Source organism: Anthonomus grandis, chromosome 6 (genome assembly GCF_022605725.1).
Source record: "Anthonomus grandis grandis chromosome 6, icAntGran1.3, whole genome shotgun sequence".
In the NCBI taxonomy this organism is placed as follows: Eukaryota; Metazoa; Arthropoda; class Insecta; order Coleoptera; family Curculionidae; genus Anthonomus; species Anthonomus grandis.
In genome coordinates, this window is record NC_065551.1 from 28,615,328 (window position 1) to 28,622,831 (window position 7,504).

Consider the following 7,504-nt stretch of genomic DNA (forward strand, 5'->3'; position numbering starts at 1 on the left):
AAACACTTAAAAGGCACCGATTTATATGACAAGGTTATGTCTTAGTGGTTATGTAGCTGCAATTCCAATATAGGTTAATATTTAAAATTCTAAAGAGAGATTGAGAATTTATTGGAAGATATGAAAAGCTTTTAGTTTTTTTTATATTATGTTGCTTATACAGGTTTACCAGGATCAACTAAAATTTAGGAAGCTGCAGTTAAATAGGAATCTATACGGTTTATTACCTATTTAGCGTCTTTGATTAATAAAGTTAATAATTCAAGTAAAAGTCGTGTGAAGAGCTTTGATAAGGATTAAATGAATGGATTTTTAAGCAAAAAATAAACACTCATTAACCTAGATGGCGCTTAAAATCCTGATATTATTCATAATTCATGAATAATAAACATAAAAGTCAATACAAATATGGCTCCGCAAGGCCTTTGTTTCCGAAATACGAGTACAGGGTGTTAAAGTTTTTAATTAATTTTCCTATTTCTTAAATAAAATCTATGATAATGTAAATATTAAAGTAAAAGTTTGTATTAGGTCGTTTTTTGAGATGACGAATTTTAATCTAATCTTAGCATGGCTCTTATGTGTAGGGGACGCCACCTACACGTTTTAATACTATTTTGAACGATTATAACTTTTTGATAAGGCCCTGTATTACACTGTTAAGTAAATTAAATAATTCTTTTATCATTTTTACGTCAGAAAAGTCAATTTGTTAAAAGTTAATATAAGCAGCCATTTTCGAGATATTTGGATTTCAAGAAATTACGATGCATCTGACAATATGCATTTTAATTTTTAATAAAATAATTGTTTTACCATTTACTTTTAAGCACTTGCTAGCTCTATGGTGACAGTCTTGTCTTGTTTTTACTTTAATGAAATATATCAGTGATTTGAACCACACCCAAAGGCAATAATCCAAAAGATCAAGGTCTGGCGATCTAGGTGGCCAATTATACGGACCACCCCAACCAATTCATAGGTTTGGAAAATCTTGGCATAAAAATTTCTTGCAGGTAAACTGTAGTATGCAAGGGCTCTATTATGCCATAAATAGATGTTTCGTTTTACATTAAAGGGAACATTTTCTTATAAATTTCCTAAGTGGTTTTTAATATTTCTCTCCTGTAAGACTACCGTCAATTGTCAATAGACCAACTAAATGACCATTTACCATTCTACACCATATAATAAATTATTGTTGGCTTATCAACATAGTTATTGAGAGAGCTCTATATTAACTAGCTACGTTCAATTAGTATATTAACACTAAAAAAATCATTTAGTTATTTTTTTAATTGTGAACGTAGAATGGGCATCTATATCTGAATTATGAATATATTCAAAGAATCTTTGTGAAATATTCCATAATTCTATTCAGTGTTTCAAAGACCCATATACAGTAGAAATTTAATTAATTATAAATTTTTTGAAAATCCTTTAATTTATTTGCAATATAATGTTAATAGAACTTTTATGAAACGTCAAGCCAATTTCCTACTTTTAAAACACTTAGATCTGAAAGAAAGAAAAACAATTAAATTTTCCAAGGGATCACGTGCATATCTCTGAAAAATGTATGTTAACATTACCAAAGATGGTGGTAGTTCCATCTATAGTATTTTTTAAAAGTTTTTATTTATTGATACTAGAAAATTACTAAAAAATCGATTTATCGGGAAATGGATATTTGAAGAGCCACAGTTTGTAAAAGTTTGCTCTAGATGGCGGTTAAAACATTTTCTAGAATAAAAAAATATTTCTCTTAATTTTGTGCCAGAGCAAATATTTACCATCCTTATCAAAAAAAAAATACTGAGGGTTAATTAGGAATAAAATATTTTCTGATAATATTTCCCGATAATGCATATAGCACCCGGGAGACTGCTTATAATAATTATTTGTCACATAAATCTCGCGTGCAATTTAACCATGTTAATACTAGTAATAATTAACTGTAGTTTTATTTATTTTACTTGTTTAAAAGCATAATAATACTTTTGGTCAATTTAGACAGGTGAAAAATTAATGATGAAATATTAGCGATATTTTATTTGCCTGTTCATTTTAAAACAACATACATGTTTTGCATTTATTGCCCTCAAAATTTATTTATATAATATATAATGTATGTAATATATGTTATATGTTAAAACCTTTTTTAAATGAGTTAATATTATATTCGATTTATGTCAATTTTTCAGTTAATTAATGTTTACTCCAATATTTTTAGCATATTTTAAATTATTTCTGTTTAGTTTTAGTAGCCCCACTAGTCATTAAATTAATATTCAATAAGTTGTTAAATATGTTCAAATATTTCAATCGGATACTTGCGCTCACTTTTAGTTTTTTTTAAACTTTTTTGTCAATTCACTTGTGGATTACCATAGCCATAAATAATCAAAACATAATCATTTTAAGGAAATATTCAAAAAATGAGAGAAGAAAAGGGTCTATTGATTTTTTTAAAATTATGTTAATAAAATACCAGATAAAAACCGTAAATCCTTCCAAAGAGTCAACTCAGGGCTTGGGTATATTTATGGCTATGGCTTTCCAGGTAGATTATGGAAGTAATGGACTTGTAAAAAAAAGATTAATTTAAATATTCTTTCTTGAAAACTTTTGAAGGAGGACACTGTATCTCTTTAAAGGAAGAAATTAAAGAACATATTTGAAACCGAGGAAAAGTTAAAGAGTAGCATTTTTGATATTTATTCATGATGGAAAAAGTGCCTTTTCGCTTAAGACTAAAAATAGGAAATATGCAACATTTTTTAATTAGGAATTGCAGAAATTTTCTGAATAGTCCACTTCAAAGTCCAAACCAATAAATTAATCATAGTGGTGTTTTATTTTTTAATAACTGCATCCATAAGATTAAAATGTCAATAATAAACGACAAAATATTATATCTTAAATTATTTTTCAATCATGTAAAACGTTATTTTTATTTACTCGTTTATTAGAGTTAAATAAACAAAGACAAAAACGTTCAGTTTTAAAATGGTAATAGTAATATTCTGACTTTTGTATAATCTGATTGGTGTTGGGTCTGACAATTCAATAAATATAAATAACACGTATAAATATACAATTATAGGAACAAAACCAATTTCAAGGGCTTTATTTGCATTATACATGAGCTATGTCAATATTTAGACACGTAACATTGGTTATTTGCGTTTTCATTTATTGAAGTTCTTTGTAAATAAAAAAAAGTGCTACTTGCCGATGATTTTTAAATTAGTATACTTAATAGTCTTTTAGGATTTGGTACCAAATGCGCTTATTTGCTTTGTATTTTTTTTTATTTTAGATAAATAAGACATTATTTTTTTAGCCCTTTTAGACTTGTATAGGTAGGTCATATTTTATAAACTCTGATTTTAAACGACACTATTTTACCTTTTAAGTTAATATTTCAACTATTATTTAAAAGGCTATACAATCTCCTATGTAACTAAATAAAAAAGAAAACAAAATCGGTTGACATATAAGCGTATATTCAGCAAAAAAGTGTGGTAATAAAAGACACTTTATAAACATAAACTTTGGTAGGTCAAATGGTTGCCTCATAGTGTCACACATTATTTTAAATGGCAAACAAAGTTCCATCTTACAAAAAAATTGAATGAACAGTTTACAGGAATGTAGGATTGGTAGGCCTGATGCAATTGAATGGCCCGCACGGTCACCAGACTTAACACCACTAGATTTTTTCCTTAAGAGGTATTTAAAAAGTAAAGTTTATAAAACTCTACCTAAAAATATTAAGGATTTAAAAGATCGGATTACCCACGAATGTAGAGATATTACTGGACAAACACTTGCCAATGTTCGAGAGGAATTTTAAAATAGACTCGCAAATAACGACACATATTTTGAGCCCTTAATAAAATAAATAGTAGATTGTATGCCCTAAAAGAAACATTTTTTTTTTAAATATAAAATGAACGTCCCCCTACACGTATATTTAGATTGACGTGTTTTTTTATTTTTTCTTCTTTTTTTTAAAGAAATTGTATAAAAGCATTGTATATTTATCTATACATATTTATTTTTCCTCTCCTAAACTGTGTACGATATTTGTAATGGCACCAATTCAATTTGTTCATTATTTTGTATTCCAAACTCCTTTTTTTCTGAGATTTTACCGCTTTGGTAACATATTTCTTATAATACGATGTTATTTATTAATTATCTGCTTATTATTTTCTTAAATTTTTGTTATTTTAATTTGCATTTTAATAAAAATAAATCAGAATAAAAAATTCAAAAAATCAAACGACCTAGCAATAAAAATTTAATAATTACATTCTCGTTATTGATGCGTATTAAAAATACATAGCGCTCACTCGGTCATAACAAAATTAAAATATACAAAATTAAAATAGATGCAATAAATATTCCGCATTTAAATAAATGAGCTGCGTAAAACTTATTACATTTCGCAACATGTATTTTGGTAATATTTGTTGAATTGACGTTTTATTTATAGGCCAACTGAAAATATTATTTTATTTATTTGACAGGTAATTATTTTAAAAGTGAAAACTTAAAAACAATTCCATTTTCTTTAAAACAAATTTAATATAATAATAAACAATTATATAAGATATTGTATGAAAACTTTTAATGGCCTTATTAGTGTTAACAATTGAATTTGTCAATAGAGTTATATATTTAAAAACGTAACCAAAAATTTGCAGATAATTAATTCAATAGTAAAAACTGGCCAACGTTTTTTATAACGTAAATTAAAAATTGCCCGGGAAACACAGTTTGCTTTTGCATTATTTAAATCGAATTAATTATTTTGTTCATAGTAAATGCAAAAAAAACAAGCTATTTTACGCTTTGCCCATTTTTGCATTTTTATTCCTAGTGTTTTTCTCATTAAATAAATTAAGACCTAAAAAGCATTTCGTTTTTCGTTAAATAATACAAAACAGCACAAAAATGCAGACCTTTTCTGCTAGAAAAAAGCTTTTTTGCATATTTTTTCGACCGGCATAGCGTGCATTGTGGTCCTTTATTTTTAGGAAAATGGACCGTTCTCGCTTTCGCATATGCAAATCGTTCTATTTTACTTAAACTGCCCGTAGAAAAGATGCGAATAAAGTAAATAACCAAAACTTTTACCGTATTTTATCAACAGTTCAAAGAAAAAAGAAAACTTTTATTCTATACGTGAATTTTTTAATTAAAACCAAAAGGATATCTCACTTATTTTACTTACGTTGTCAGTGTTTATATTTTTTGCACTTTTTTAATTAATTTAACTTTTGCACTATAAGTTTTAAACAATTAATTTTAGCAACGAATCAACTATTATTATTGTTACCAAAAATATAATGACTTGCCTCGATGTATTTGAATAATTTAGCAAAAGATTAATAAAAATTTATGCAGTAACTATTGCGGATAAATGATCGAAAATTAAAATTCTGCTAATTTTATTTAAAAAATTGCACAGTCTCAGTCGACTCATAAACTAGTAAATATTATGAAAATATAATTGATAAATCTATGACTCTAAAATAATTAAATGTATATTTTAAATATTTATAGTATAAATATATTTTTTTTAATTAAAGTAAAGTAAAAAATAATATTTTTAATATTTTTTTATGATATCTCCTATCTAAACTATCAATAAAAAAATGCGAATAAAGTGAATAATAAAAGCCATGACCGTATTTTCTCAACAAGGAAAGGCTTTATAAATATTAATTATTTTTTATTTTTGGTTTTCACAGTGTTTAATTACAAATGTTTATTTATTATTTATTTACAAATAAAATAAATGCAAAGATATTTTGGCACCTAAACATTATTATTATTTGGTTGGATGGTAGGTACAGTTCACTCCTATTATATTTATTATCTACATATCTATTACAAAAAAAATAATAATTTTTATTATTAATTAAATATCTGCATAAATTTCCTCATAAGATTTTTAATAGATATAAAGAGTAGTGACTCACCTAGGTAAGTTAATGCCCGTGCAGTGGTAATATTTAAATAAAAACTTATAATTACAAAAGTTCCAATCATGAAAACTTCCTCAGATAATTTTAGAATTTCTAGAATATGCATGCTTTTCTGTAGATTATCGTTATTATATACAATAATCAAATGATTCAGTTAAGCAATAACAATGTCGAAATTAAATTTCGAAACAATCGAAACCAACTCAGCATCTAGATGACCGAGTACTCATATATGCGAAAAGTAAAAATAAGAAATCAGCTCTAAAATCAATCACAAATGACATAACTAGAACTAGAAAAAATCCAAACTAACCACCAGCATCGGTGGAATCCTTTAAAACAAGTTGGCAAATTTGTGCCTGTTTTAAAAAATTTATATTCTGCGTTTCCTTTTATATAATTTTACTATTTTTTAGTTCTATTTTCGCTAATAAAATATTAAACATTTTTGGTACCAAATAATTTAAATATATTAGATCACCGTGTATGTTACGACTTAACAGTTTCATATAATCATCGGTTCTTTTGCTAATTTCATTCCTGTAGTCAACATATGTGCGAAATCTCTTATTCTTTCTCACATTGAAAATGTCCTTTATATACAACACACATGCCCTTAATCATTTTAAAGTGTCACTTTTCTTAAGTAGTTGAACTTAAGACGTAAAGCATCATTTCAGAGCAATCGTTAATGATCTTTGGATCTCGGATGAAAACAAAGGTCCGAAAAAGGGTAAAAAGCGCATTTTTTCGGTTTCAACCGCGTTTCATGGTCCAGGCACGCCTTAAATGATCCTGAAATTTTACTTCTCTTTAGTAATTGACCCCATTAGAGACCCAAAGTATCGTTTTATAGTGACCGTCAAGGCTTCATGGGTTTTAGATGGATTTAAAAATCAAGAAGGGGTAAAAAATACATTTTGTAGGCTTCTAGGTCTTCTTCTAATCGTCTTTAAATGTTACTTTTCTTAAGTATTTAAACTCACTAGAGACATACATCATTTTATAGCAATTGTTAATAATTCTTGGGTCTCACACGGGTTTAAAGGAAAAAAAATAGGTAAAAAGTGGTTTTTTTCAGTTTCTACTGCATGTCATGATCCAAGCCCGCCTTAAATCATCTTAAAAATTCTTTTTTTTAAAGGTTATTGACTTAACTAGAGACGCATCGCATCCTTTTCTAGTGATTGTCAAGAATTTATGAGTATCAGATGGATTTAAAGGTCAAAATGTGGATAAAAAATATATCTTGTTAGTTTCTACCGTATTGCATGGTCCAAGTACTCCTTGCATCAACTTGAAATTTTAAACACAACATTTTCTAGTAAAATTATTCGACACCTTTTTTTGGGGGGGGGGGGGGATTTTGAAAATTATTTTAAAATTAATTAATAAACTTTGAAATAAAAAAAAATATGTTTTATTGAAAGTTCTCAGTACAAAATGCTCATATCTCGAACGTTGAACAAGTTGGAAATATAAAATTGAGAACACAGCTTTTT